Genomic DNA, 14,894 nt, shown 5'->3' with positions numbered 1-14,894 from the left:
ACTCTTCTCCCCCTCCTACCTCCCACAGACTGAACAAAATAAAAATCTCCTAAAATCATGTTTTATCTGATTTATGTGCACTTATGAAACTTACACCCGAGTATGTAAGTGAAAGGCTCCTTTTTCATAATAAAGAGGAGACTTAGAGATACTAATATTGCCCATCATACTTTAGATAAGGATGAATAACCTGCTTTTAATAATCAGGAATTTTGAGCAACCACTGAATTTCTAAAAGAGAACAAGTACAAGTGTAAAAAGTAGCTTGTGTTAGAAAGAAATTTGTTACTGCCCTGAGTAGATTAACCATGGTAATTGGCTCTGTTTTTTAAGGGGGAAAAAAAATCCCAACATATTGTGCAGTGCTTTGCAGGCAGTAGTAATAAATAATGTGCATTTAGCTGCACCATTGGTCATTCGCAGTCCTATCACAGCAACCTCCCCCCATTCAGGGAAGATAAATGTGATTTAAATTAATAGCCAGTCCTAAATAACTCCTCAGCTGGTAAACGATGCATTTATCAGGTCCAGACAGGCAGTGTCCTTTGATTCATGGTCCCCCACTTACAATGTGAAGGGTGCGTACAAAAATTGTTATTACTTTTTAATAAAGTGTAGCAGTCAGTCTTCAGTCATTTATCAGAAATAGAGGCATTCTGACAAACAGAAATATCTTAGCAGTGGATGAAAGAGAGGGATAAAAGACACATTTCTCAACAAAAATAATCACTGCCAAAATAATCTCATAAAAGTCAGCTTCTAAGTACCTTGAAATAAATGTATACACTGAAAAGTAGAGCCTTAGTGTGTTGTTAAACTAAGAATTAAACCAACTATTACAATATTAATCTTTACACTGAAGAAAAACATTGTTATTTTCATCATCTCTCTGTGTGGTATGGATTCAAACATATATAAAAGTCAGCTAGATACTGATTATAGCTTAACGACAATCTCCCAGTGAATTGCCATTTTGATTTCTTAGCCGATAGATAAACTTTTACTCATAAACTTCATCTTTCAATTGACTGTATTTATAGGAAGAAGCACAACAGGATGAAGAAGATGAAGGTACAAATTATTAAGTTAAATGAATCAAGCAATTTATAAGCAATTATAATATGAATGAATTGATCATTTAGAGCATTTTAAAAAAAATATTAGAGCTACTGTAGGTTTTAATAGAAACCAATTTAACACAGCCTTGCAAAGCACCAAGCACCTTCAGCCACTAGTGAAGGTAATGAGAACTGAGGATGTTCAGTTCCTAATAAGAGGCACTCAGGGCTAGATTCGTAAGGGGGACTTATGGGTTGCAATGCTGAGCATAGCAATGCCTAACTCTTGGGCATCCTGCTGCCCCATGTGATTTACAACCTGAAGCAAGGCCTCCAGGCTCCCCGCACATTGTATGGGAAGAGTTAGATGCTTATAAAAGGGATTCACAGAGGCCAGCATGCTGAGTTGGGAGCCACCTAAAACTAGCCGCTAAAAGATGCTGAAGAGAAGGTGTCCCAAATCCCACCCCTCAGAGGGAGTTGGGTGCCTAAATCCTGGCCAGAGGGAAGCGTTTATCTCAGTTCACAATTCATAGCTATGAACCATCTCCTGGAATTCAAATCAGTCCTTTCTCTCTCTCAAAAAAAAAATTTCTCCAGTGATTAGTGCATTCACTTAGGACATAGAGAACTAGGGTTCAAATATCCCCTCCACTTCATTCAGACAACAGAGTTAAAACCAGATTTCTAGCCTCCTAGCTAAGTGCACTGGCCTAAAGAACCATTTCCCCCCTTTCTCTCATTCAATGAATCTTTGAGCGTCAAAGAGAAACAGTTCTGACAGGAGAGATTGAGAGGGAGGGCACCTCAGAATACCCCATAGCCCAGTGGCTATGTCACTCACTCTCAGAAGGAGACAAACCTAGGTTCAAGTCCATGTTCTGAATCAGGCAGAGTGGTAATTTACAGTGTTCATCCTAGATGAGTACTCTAATCACTGTTCAATTGGGTATAGTGGGGGTATCACTATTGCCTTTCATGCAAGTTAGGCATTCTGTGAGCATGCCTACTGGATTGGACCCTACCTGTAAACTAGATGAGGGAATGCCTAGTTTGAGACCCCCACCAGGTCTTAGGTGTGTGTGAGATTTCTCAAGCAGCTCAGTGGTATCCGGGCTTAGGTGAATTTGCACATTCCCACAGGCAGAAATTCATGTGCTGTGGGGACTTTACCAGTGGAAACTTAGGTACCTAGGTAATTTTAGTGCCTGCATGGTTAAATCACAGCTGAGCAGATGTTTTGTGAATGCCAGTGGCACCTAAAAGGGCAGTTACGTGCCTACATCATGCTTGTGAATCTAGCACTCAGTACCTTGAAAAATCAAGCCCCTTATTTTAAATTAATTTACTGAGGGCGTGACTCTGTAAACTCTAAGTCACATGAGTGCCATACCCATCCAATTTCTGCAATTAATGCTTAGATAAGGGCTTTAGAACCAGGCTTTCTATCCTCTAGTAAAATTATTTCTTACTGAAATCATTGTATTGTACTGGGCTGTAATTCTTCTCTTCAATATTTTCTTACTGAATCTAAATAATTCAAGAAGACATTAAAGAAGTCAAAGGCTCATCCCTTCAAAGAGATTGCCAAGGTAACAGTGTTTACAGAAGGGTGTTAACAGAAATAAACTCAAAACTTTTAAGTTTTTTAACTTTTTAACTTTTGTTTCACTTTTAAAAGTATTTCTTATTCCAGATTAGACTTTTCTAAATGTATTTTCTAACAAACAAAAAGTAATTTGTTCACAAAAACCATATACCATAGTGTCACAGGCATCACTAAATTGGCAGATGAAGATTAAGACATTCAAGTATTAGCTACTCATCACTGGTTGCTCTGCACACCTCACACCCAAGAATCCCACCCCAAATATTAAAATTTGCTCTTAAATACAGGACAGTATAGGTAAGAAAGAATGAGAGTGAGAAAGAAGTAGAGACAGAGAAACAGAGAGAACAAGCCATCTCGATGTGGTTTGGGAGCTATGACTAGAGTGTGATGGAACTGGATTTTCTGGGGATAGGATGAGTAGGGTAGAGGCATGGGAATTTGAGGAAGGGTACATCTTGGCTTTGTACTTCTGGGTCTGGGCTGCACCAGCCACTGGCTACTATATGATACCTGACAATGCTAGCATAACATATAATGGTTACTACACATGCTTCAGGGATTAAACCAATCTATAATTAGTATAATTAGGAATTAAGATGAGATTTCCACTGGGGACAGATTATTCCACATCTGCCTAGTGTAGGGTTTCTTGAACTTTCCTCTAAAATATTTGATATTGGCCACTGTTGGGGACAGGATCCTGGACTCTATAGACCTTGGGTCTGATTCAGAATGGCAATTCCTATGTTTCTGTGAGGCAAGTGAGGAAAGGAGGACAAAGTCAAGGCATGGCATGGCTCAGAGATGTGGGATGTACCTGTAACTTCCTACACGAGTCTATGACCTAACTGAGATGCAGGCAGTCAAGGGGTACAGGTTCATCCTGAAAAACAATATTCACCTGCAGTAGGGTTGACTGAAGGAGGTGCCATACAGGAGTCATGACTTATGTGGAACCTGATCAAATTAGGATTTTCCTGAATCTCGCACCACTGCTTGTTCTTCTGGGCTGTGGATGTTATAAGAGTGATGTATGTCTTTATATATGAAATGTTTAGCAAATAGTTAAGGTCCAACTAAATGATGCTCAAGAATATGCTGTAGTTCCTGGGTTTTGTAGAATCAATAACATTTACTGTTTTGCACTGCAAATGGCTTCTTCTGTGCATCTCTTTATTTGTAACTCAACAGTGGATGTGTTTTGGACTGTGGGTCCAAAAGCACTTCATGGTGGAGGTTACCTCCTTGATAATTACACCTACAGTATATCCTTGATTTTACAAATACCAAACTTATGAACCATCGGTTATACAGACCAGTTTCCTAATGGAAAAATAAATAAATCACATAATAAAAATGATATGGATGAAGAACTAGTCAATTTCCTTTTGTATTCCAATGCCTTACATGGAGTGAAGGACAAGAAGAAAGGGATGCAGTGCACGATAATGTAACTTATGCATCAGATCTACTGTAATCAATTTTTTGATTTTATGAACTCCCCAATCCCCAATTAGTTAATAAAATAGGAGTTCTACTATATTTCTGAGTCTGTACAATTTGGTTTCCTTTTCCGCAGCATGCGTGTGCTTACCATCCCCATGGCCATTACTGGATGCTGCCACATGCCTGGATCTTATCCTGGTATTGCTCCAACTCTTGACCTTGCTCTGGTGGCAGCCACCATCTTGCCTTGCCTAGCAAGAACACACCGAGGGGATGGATATTGGCTATTTACATGTGTAGATGAGGATATTAGGGGTTGACCCATTCAGGGCTGCCCTTATGGGGCAAATACCCATCTGGCTTTGAAAATTCCACATCCCATGCTCAGACCCTCATGGTGCTGAACAGTCAGACCTCAGTGTGTATCTGAAAAAGTGATTAATCAGTGGGCAACCAAACACGCAGTATCTGGTCAGTGTACTCATCAGACAACAGATATCAGCACAGTATTGATGGCCTGAGCAGACACTAAGGTGCATTTGTTTTTTACTTAATTTACCTGTTGATTTCCATTTGGGCAGATTGTGCCATGCAGCAGCCAAAATTCTGTCTGCTATTTTTCTTTCTGTAACACATTGCTACTTTGTGCTGGAGAGGAGTAGGGTGATGAGGTCATGATGGATCACTGGTGGCAGTAATGCAACTACCAGACAATTTGACAGAAAATTTAGGGATGAACCTGAGTCTCTATTTGCCTTGATGCAGGCACAGTGGTGAAATGAGGATAGGAACATGGATGGATTGTAAGTAGCATGTGCCAATTTTTATTAAACTTAAACATGTGGGGGAGGTGCACCTGCCCATCACCCATACTCTTCTATACCAGGCATTTATTTGTTCCAGTGCACGGGTTACAGGGCTCCAATCATATAACCTATAATTTGGGAAAGGCTCTCCTCAGCCTACCCCTCAGGAATCAGGTTGCAGTCCTACCATCCTCCCTGGTCATGAGGTCTGGGGTCCATGAGAGCCAAGAGGTTGCACCTTATCCCATAAGCCCACAACTCATCATGAAAATCCCAGGTTTGTTACCTCTAGGAATTGTTCATTTGATCCTTTTAACTGCACTGGAAATTAGCCACAAGCTGTAACAAATTAACAACTCAGCCAAGTACCTCAGTTAGGTACCAAGCATATTCCTGTATAACCCACTGTGTCTGTAATGAGGGGTAAAAAAACTCCCTGGTCTTTTGCCAGTTGACCCATGGGAGAAAAAAAATCCTTTCTGGCCCCTAAAAGGGCAATCTATTACATCCACAACATCTGTTAGGCTGGATTCCTAGTACAGGGTGGGTAGGATGGGGCAGCTGAAATGAAGCATGACCAAGCCCTGGCTGGGATTGGTCCTGCTTTGAGCAGGGGGTTGGACTAGATGACCTCCTGAGGACTCTTCCAACCCTAATCTTCTATGATTCTAAGATGGAAGAGACTCCAGATTGCCCCTCTCTAGGTTAAATCATAGGAGCTGGAGATTGCTGGTCAATCAGAATCCCTGTCTCCCACCTGGCCAATAGGTGCCAGAGACTTCTTGGGGGAGGAGGAGCTACCTATTGTCTCCAGTGAGTGTCTCCCTCCCTCCCTCACTGCTGAAGCTGTTCTTTTTCATTGCTGGCTTCCTAAAGTTCCTCCACCCATTCAGGAAGGTGGGTACCATTTGATTGGACACAGTGGTGAAATGAGGACAGACACATGGCTGGATTTTAAGTGGCTAAACTTTTATTAAACACAGGGGAAGTGCCACCTGCCCATCACCTATATTCTCCTATACCAGACTAATTGGTTCTAGTGCAGGGGTTACAGGGCTCCTTACCATATAACCTGTAACTTAAGGTAGGCACTCCTCAGCCTACCTTCCCAGGGTTCATCTCACTCTGAGTCCTCCTAGCACTCCTCCACCCCGTGAGGGGGACAGAAGGTGCAGAAGGGTGGGGAGCTCAGCCTGTGAGGACCACAAGGCCTGACTTTATCTGACAAGGTCTTACCCTATCCCATGAGCCCAAGATCCATCACCAAATCCCAGATATTTTACTTTTAGGAACTGTTCGTTATTCTCTCAACCACACTGGGAACCAATCACAGGGGGCACCAGTGACTAGCTTGGTCTCCCCCAACCATGCTGACTGCTGTCACAACTCCTGCCTAGTCCATTCCTTCACATTCTGTAGCCATATGTCAATGCCTCCCTCTGACAAATGTACACCATCATCCCTGAAAAATTTAGGCTGATTTAACAGATGCCCCTATGCCGTATCACTGAACTGCCATCTCCAGAAATATCCTGATGACCTCTCTATTCACTTTTTTCCTAACTTTGTCCACATGGGCTGGGTTCTGCAGCTCCCCACCGAACCCACATCATAAGCATGTCTGACCATACTAACCTGACCTCTGGCCATCAAGCCAACATCCCTCTAGATTTTATCCTTTAAGTTGACACCTGTGAAGTCCCGAAATCGTTCTCCATGAGTTGAATAACCAGGCTGTGAGGTGGGTTCATGTTGTTCATTGGTGAGTGCAGAAGAGTCATAAGGTGATCCCACTGCATTCTTCTTCTGCCAAACAACTGGATGCAAAAAGTTTAGGCCCTGACATGCAGCGGAGATCTGGCAGCTATCTTTGCTGCCCTCTTCTGGACCCAATGCACTACAGAATGCCTGCAAATCCAAATAGTGCATATGCTCTGGGTAGCCTCTGAAACAAAGAAGTGCATTGAGTTAGTTATGTTTTACCATTCCCTGCCATTGTATCCCTGATGCTGATGTAAGTCCTGTAAACCTTGATTTCCAGCCCCATCCATAGACCAAAACCCTCTACAGACATTGATGTTGCTGTCCTGATCTGGACAGAATGAATACCAAATTTACCTGGGTCAAGACCGCAATAGCTCAAGATTTTTCTCAGTATTACAGTGAAATGGTACCTTGTCAGGAAGCAGCCATCACTGAACAGCAGGCCCACCTGTGAGCCCCACATTTTTAATAAATCTTTTACTGCCTATGTAGGACACAAGCATCCATCAGCATGCCTTCAACACCACATAAACCTCTTTTCCCTTCTGGTTCATTTTTGAGCACCTTAAGTGCAGGAACACTGCTCCTGTAAATAGTCATAGATGATTGAAGTTCAATGCATGCTGGAACCTGTCTACAGATGCCAAAGGCGCCATCTCACTCACTCTAAAAGTGCCAAAGAAGGCAACAACAAATGCTAACATAAATAAAATGGCCTTCCTCCCACCACTGCAGATGTGTGATAGGTCTTTAATATCTGGTCAGTGTTTCTATCTGGGAAATCTGAGAGCCTACTCCAGCAGGATAGGCCCTCTAAACAGCCAAATATGGTGGAGGGAGCCAGTACCTGGTGGGCCAAATACACCACATATCGCACCACATTGTGTGTAAATATGGGTCACCCCCTGTCAAGGTTCCTTCCCCACTCTGAACTCTAGGGTACGGATGTGGGGACCTGGATGAAAAAAACCTAAGCTTATTTTTACCAATTTAGGTTAAAACTTCCCCAAGGTACAAACTATTTTACCTTTTGTCCCTGGACTTTATTGCTACCACCACCAAGCGTCTAACAAAATATAACCGGGAAAGAGCCCACTTGGAAATGTCTTTCCCCCCAAAATCCTCCCAAACCCTACACCCCCTTTCCTGGGGAAGGCTTGATAAAAATCCTCACCAATTTGCATAGGTGAACACAGACCCAAACCCTTGGATCTTAAGAACAAGGAAAAAGCAATCAGGTTCTTAAAAGAAGAATTTTAATTGAAGAAAAAGTAAAAGAATCACCTCTGTAAAATCAGGATAGTAAATATCTTACAGGGAAATCAGATTCAAAACATAGAGAATCCCTCTAGGCAAAACCTTAAGTTACAGAAAGACACAAAAACAGGAATATACATTCCATTCAGCACAACTTATTTTATCAGCCATTTAAACAAATCAGAATCTAACACATATCTAACTAGATTGCTTATTAACCCTTTACAGGAGTTCTGAACTGGATTCCTGCTCTGGTCCCGGCAAAAGAAAAAACACACAGACAGAGAGAACCCTTTGTTTCCCCCCGCCCCCTCCAGCTTTGAAAGTATCTTGTCTCCCCATTGGTCATTTTGGTCAGGTGCCAGCAAGGTTATCTTTAGCTTCTTAACCCTTTACAGGTGAAAGAGCTATTTTTCTCTGGCCAGGAGGGATTTAAAAGTGATTAGCCTTCCCTTTATATTTATGACACATCCCAAAGAAGCCCTTCCTGTCCCCTAAATTTCATTAACTTTCATTAAATTTCATTAAGGCTGGCCTTATAGGCCCTTAGAGTCTATGGGACAACTGAGTCCTTGACTTGTCCCACAGCTCCCATGAGCCAAGGTTTCAGTGTTGTTGGGGGCAACACCCCTGGATCCCTACTGGCAAGCGGAATCTGTCATCCTGAAGTTTAGATAGAGCATCAGCAACACCATTATCCACTCCTGGGACATCACTGTATGAAAAAATATGTTAAAACTCGGGCAGTATAAAATGAAGGCCCTCACCAGCTTCATTAACCAAGCAGTCTTAGTTAACTGTCTATTTGTAATGTGGATGGACTGTGATACCAGAAACAGATTTTTTTTCTGAGTGTTCTTTTCCCAAATAGGGACTGCCACCATTATAGGAAAAAAATAACTTGAGGAAAATGATGTCCCTTGTAATGACCTGAACCAACCAGCTTTCTGGGCACCTCTGTGCACACTACTGTCCTTGAAAACAAACCCCAAAACCTATTCCTTCTGAAGCATCAGATTTTACATTCAGCTCAATCTTGAGCAACCAGTCTGAATGCCATATGGAAATCCCATTAAACTGCTCCAGAAATCTTTCCCATACTTCTAAATCTTCCCTCATTTCCCTTTATTTTGACAAAGTGGTGGGATGTTTGCACTCCAGAGGAGTCTGGCACCAGGCAGACACAGAATGCCTGACCAGGAGCCATCACCCAGCATGCAAAGTTTGGGTTCCCCAAGACCAGTTGTAGTTCCTTCAGCATAATTTTCTTTTCCCCTTTGAGAGCTGGTATCAGTGCCCTGAGCAATTCCAACTTTGCTGCAGGTAACCTAGAAACATCCTGAACTGTGTCTAGTTCAATCCCAGATATGTTGAACTATGGGCAGAGTCTTCTGCCCTCTCCATGCCGAGGCTAGGTTCTGGAATGTCTGAACCAAGTACTTTCATCTCCTTGTTCCTAATCTTCCTGGAAATAAGAAGTGACACAGTTTCTCACACACAGTCACCCATTCCAACATGGAGCTGAATCCTTTTAAAACGACACATGGGCATAGGGCACTTAGGAGGCAGAGGCATAGGACACTCCAAGCACCCATGGGCATAGGTTTATCAAAATAGCCTTCAAAATGAAACTCAAGAGAGTTAAAGAATCTTAGACGATTAGGGTTGGAAGAGACCTCAGGAGGTCATGTAGTCCAAAACCCCTGCTCAAAGCAGGACTAACCCCAACTAAATCATCCCAGCCAGGGCTTTATCAAGCCAGGTCTTAAAAACCTCTAATGATGGACGGAACTTAAAGGGGCCTGGAACTCTGCCTGCTGCCACTTCCACAGTGATCTTTGCCCTTACTATATGCTCAACACTTTTAATGGACTTCAAGTGGTTTGCCTAGAAGTGGCATGTCACTCTCATATGGGATTTGAAAACCAGCTGAAAATCCATTCCATAAATAAGATGAAACTTCTGTCTTGGGATAGTCCAATAACAAATTCCATAACACTTGTATCTTAACTAGAGAAGGAGCCTTTCCCATGGTTATTGGCTTCCCTTGTGGCATCTCTCACAGCACTGGGTTTGGAAGCACTGTTTTGGAACAAAATTTGCCCCCATAATAGGAGCATGTTCTATGCTGATCCCTGCACCTCCTGTAGCAGTGTTTGTGCCTGCACTGGAAGCAAAAACATTTCACAGCATTAAATGCAAAGCACAGATTGGCTTTTCTATTTGCATTTTGAAGCCATGGTTTGGGCACTGACAATCCGCTGTCTGTGAATGTCATCTGGAAGGGGGGAGTGATAAGAAGTCATACACTCTAACCAAAATTAACCCCAGGATAATTCATGCTTCTCTGCTGCCTTCTTTCTAAATTCTCTGTCAGACCCTAACCATGCTATTCCACCATATGCAGCATTAGCCCTCACTATTAAGACCTCATACTTGAAACAGGAAATGCATCCCTTGGGGCTCCTTACACAAATTATATGCACATAAATGCAGAAGGTCAAACTCTTAAGAGTTTGAGGCACCTTAAGTCTGTGGGGTTTGTCCTCGTCTTTTCTGTCTGTTTTGCCCCGTTACTCTGTCTGCTATTTCCTAAACAACAAAGTAAATAAATCTATAAACTCCACCTTTCAAATCTCTTCCTTAACACCTTTACCCAGGTGATTGCTGAGGGAGTAATCTGATCCCATATAAGATTCAGGGGCATTAGCTGCTGTGTCCTGCTTGAGTTTCATTAGGAATCCTGCCATTTGCTGATAGGGGTGGAAAGGGGAGTCCCTCCTCAACTGTTCCACATCAAGTTCTGCCACCAGTGAATGGCAGAGGGGGTGGGATTTTGAAATGACAAGGTAATATTTTATGTTTGCCATAGGCCTGTTGAGGCCAGTAATCCCCATACAAATAGGGTCTCTATCTTGGTTGCTTTGCATGTAGCTAGTGAGAGTGTCCTCCCTATTGTTTATATAGATATGTTTCCCTTGCCCTGGCATGCTCTCCCTTGCGACTGTATTATCTCTCCTTTCATGATATCATGTCATGTAAATGCAAACAAATTTTACTGATCAGTTCTTTAACTGATTTTTAATTCTATTTGTAAACCATAGCCCCTTGTTCGGTGCTGGGTTCCAGCAGCCCCAATGCCTTGGTGTGTAGCAGGGCTTAAGTGGAATGAACATCAGTCACTGTAAAGTGTCTTCTCATCTTAGCCCAGACCAGGCAAGCTAACTTCTGGTAAACCCATTTCACTAGGATGTCTTTAACTGAATCAGCTAGAGCTTTCATTCCTCTGTCCCTGATGAAGCTTGCACTCCACTTAATTTCTGACATGATGTGGGCTGGCATCATCCTTTTAACATCCTGGAGGGCAAAGTTGGCTGGTGGCTCATTGCACCTAATGTAGAGTTGATTTCTAATAGGAATGCTGAGTAGACATGGCTGCAGGTAGCATCCCTGGTTATTTCTGTTCCTATTTGTAAGTGTCTGCAATGATAGAACACTGTTCTTGGTAACTTCCCATTCAATAGAGATCATTCCACTCCACTCCTCCTGTCCCAAGCTCTATGTGAAAGTCACAAACCAAAGCTTATCATGATATCCTCTGGTTTTCTTGATCTGAAATGCTCCTGGCAATGTGCGGTTCCAGATGTTGTCTACAATTTTTATTGATGTACAAAACATTTAGTATAAAATACAAAATATGCACAATTTGTCCCTTGTCTGGTGTAGTTTCCTTTCTCCAACTTCTTCCTAGCTTGAGTAGGTATAAACAAACAACTTTTTCATGTCTGATATCAGGTATGTTTCTTGTGTCTGTTTAGGTTCTTCCTGTTGCCCAATGGTCATCACCTAGCTCATTTGTAGCTTCTTGTGAGGGACACTCTTGCAGTTAGCATTTGGGAAACACATCAGTAGACATGTAGGTATGACTAGTCTGACAGCTTCATTTGAAAAATTCCAGTGACTGAGCACTCAGTTGGAGTCAGGGCAACCAAGGCACCCATGTCAGAGGCCAGTCTGGAGTATCCAATGTTGTGTGCTGTCATTCCTTGATCTGTCCAACTAGTCCCCTACATGGGACTTAAGCTACAGAAGGAGTCAGATGGCTTGTCTACACTGCAGAGAAAACTCTGCCACAGTGAGTCTCAGAGCCCAAGCCAACAGACTCAGGATCATGGGGCTTGTGCTACGGGGCTGAAAATAGCAGTTGGGTTGGAGCTCCAGCTCTAAGCTCCTCCCCCATCACTGGATCACAGAGGCTCCAATCTGAGCGGGAATATTTATACTGATATTTTCAGCCCTATAGTACAAGCCCCACAGGCCCAAGTCAGTTGAACTGCGTTCTGAGATTTGAGACACAGGGTTTGTTTTTACAATATAGATGTACCCTATACAAATTGCATAAACAAATACAAAGGTATGAAAAAAATTGCTAATATGACCGAAGAAATAAATCTTTCATGATCATTAGCATGCTAATCTCTTACAGCAGGACAACGGAAAAAGAGGTACTTTTATCCCTTTGTATTGCATGGTTTGGGCTTGATCCTGAAATCTGTAATTGGTCAAACCTCCCATTGATTTCAATGGAAAAAAAAAAACAGAGTTCAATAATTGATTTCAGTGGGAGAATTGCCTGAGAAAATACTGCAGGTTTGGATCCTTAATACAAGATATAATACTGGAAAACAACAGATTGGCTAAGAGCTAACTAAAGGAATCACAACAGATACTTGAAGGGTGTAAATAAGGGTTAAATTCTGGTCTCAGTTACGGAACATGAGTGCAATCATATTTACTTCAAAGGTATAACTGAGGTCATAATTTGGACTCAAGTATACTGAAAAATAATTTAGAGCATTACCCAGGAGTATAAGTATGAATACCAGGAAACACTTCCTGACAGTGAGATGTATTATTATGCTGCAGAACAGACTCTCTTGGGAAGTGATGGAAGTCACTTGAGATACTTAAAACTAAACTGGACAAAATACCAGAAAACGTACTGTAGGAAACAATCCAGCACTGGCAGGGAAACTCAATGACAAGAAAGATTTTCATATGAGCCTCAAAGTGGGTTCTAAAATTGCACCGACAATTTTGCAAATACCAATCATTTGAGGGTGAAAATTATAGTATACAAACATCTACTTGATTGCTTTCCTTAATTAAGTAATTAAGACTTCTAAACTCTATTATTTGTCCCCTCAAATGACTTGCACTCACAAAATTGCAGAAACAAATAACTGGGTGCAAAATTGTGGGTGCATTGTTAACACCATTTTGAAACATTTCCCAGTCTGACTATTTTTTCCACCTCTAACTTCCGTATTATTTTTGAGACTTTTTTAATATTCGTAAGACTGGTACAAATAGAAGATGGTACTTTTAAAAATATATAAGTTAGATAATGAAATCTGCACAATGATGAAAAAAGCACTTTGCATGGTCTAAAGCTGGTACTGTGGTTTTTCCTTTAACTGTGTTTGTCTTCCCATTATTTCATCTTCTGGGGGACAGAAAGGTATTGACTGAGTTCACTCAAACACACTTAGCAGCTCTGCAAGGCTGCTCCACAATACTTAGTGCACTTAGGATACACCAGTGAAAACTTTATAAAATGCCAAATTTTGTTGTGTTTTTAGGAACTTACGGAAATCAAAGTGTTAAGTCAATAGGTATGCCATTTTATTGAAATAACAGCAGTGAGAATAACAACATTCAAATATGTGAGCTTATTTATTCTGTCCTGGAGTTTGTGGAATTCATGGAGGTAATTTATCTTCATCACATGTAGGTGAGCTAGATAGATAGACAGACTGACTGATAAAAGAATAAATCTTTTATTTTATGTAAGGTCCAAAATCACTAGGAAATGAGATGCAACTTCTGCTTTGTGCACATTTCAAAAATGATTTCTAAAGACAGAAATTAGAAAGTTAGAGCAAATAACTATTTTTGTATTCTCCTATTCTTTGAAAATATTCACATTTTCATATTTCTCCATTTCTGTGTGAAATCAACCTATTTTCATTTTCATTAAGAATACTAAATAACTATTTTAGCATATGTTCAATTATCTCAACCAGTCCTGTCAACTACTCCATTTAGATTTTATGTGAGAAACTCTTGCTAAATATATTGGTTATTTCTCCATCCCTCTCCCCAACCCCCACGCATAAGCATGTTGATTGTGATGTAACTAGAGAGCAAAGATTTTGAATTGAAAATATGCCCTTGTGTATTTCTGAGGGGGGAAAAAGCCATCTCATTCTTTTATGCTGGAATAAATTAGCCCTTTAATTTAGTTTCATGGAAAAAAATACAACCTAGAAGCAATCCTCTTGTGTATAGGCCAACATTAAGCCTCATACACAGGTAACAGTCAATCCATTAACCTTTGCTTTTAGCTTAACCTGTGTGTCGCTCGCATCACAGTTGTTCCTCCTTTTTAATACCTTTTCCTTAATAGTTGCTCACCCACAACTGAAAAGGGCAGTGCAGCTTCTCCTGACATTGACTGCACCACTACAATAATAAGCTTCCCTTTTCTTTCTTCCCCACCTCCCCCACCACCCACCTCCTGCCTCACTATAGTGTCAGCAACCATTTTTTTTTTTGGAAGGTAATCTAAAAAGAGCTGTAGAGGCAGAGGTCATGTTAAACTGTAACGCAAATGTTATTCCTCGATTATCTAGCTGGGGTAAATGTCAACTGCTTCAGGCTAAAGCAATTGGAAAAGCAGAGTGTGTGAATCTAACAAAGGGAGAGGGAGAGAGAAAGACACACACATAGAGAGAGGGAGGGGACTGTCTAAACTGGGCCTCCCTTGATGGCTGAGAATGTTAAACCAAGCAGTTACTTCTGCATTTTTTTCTCTGGCATATGGTCATGGTGCATCAGCTGGGGTCCTACTATCACTCTCTTCAGCCACCTTTTTGTTATATGAGCATG

This window comes from Lepidochelys kempii, chromosome 2, assembly GCF_965140265.1.
Source record: "Lepidochelys kempii isolate rLepKem1 chromosome 2, rLepKem1.hap2, whole genome shotgun sequence".
NCBI classification, from domain to species: domain Eukaryota; kingdom Metazoa; phylum Chordata; order Testudines; family Cheloniidae; genus Lepidochelys; species Lepidochelys kempii.
This window is presented reverse-complemented; position numbering follows the sequence as displayed.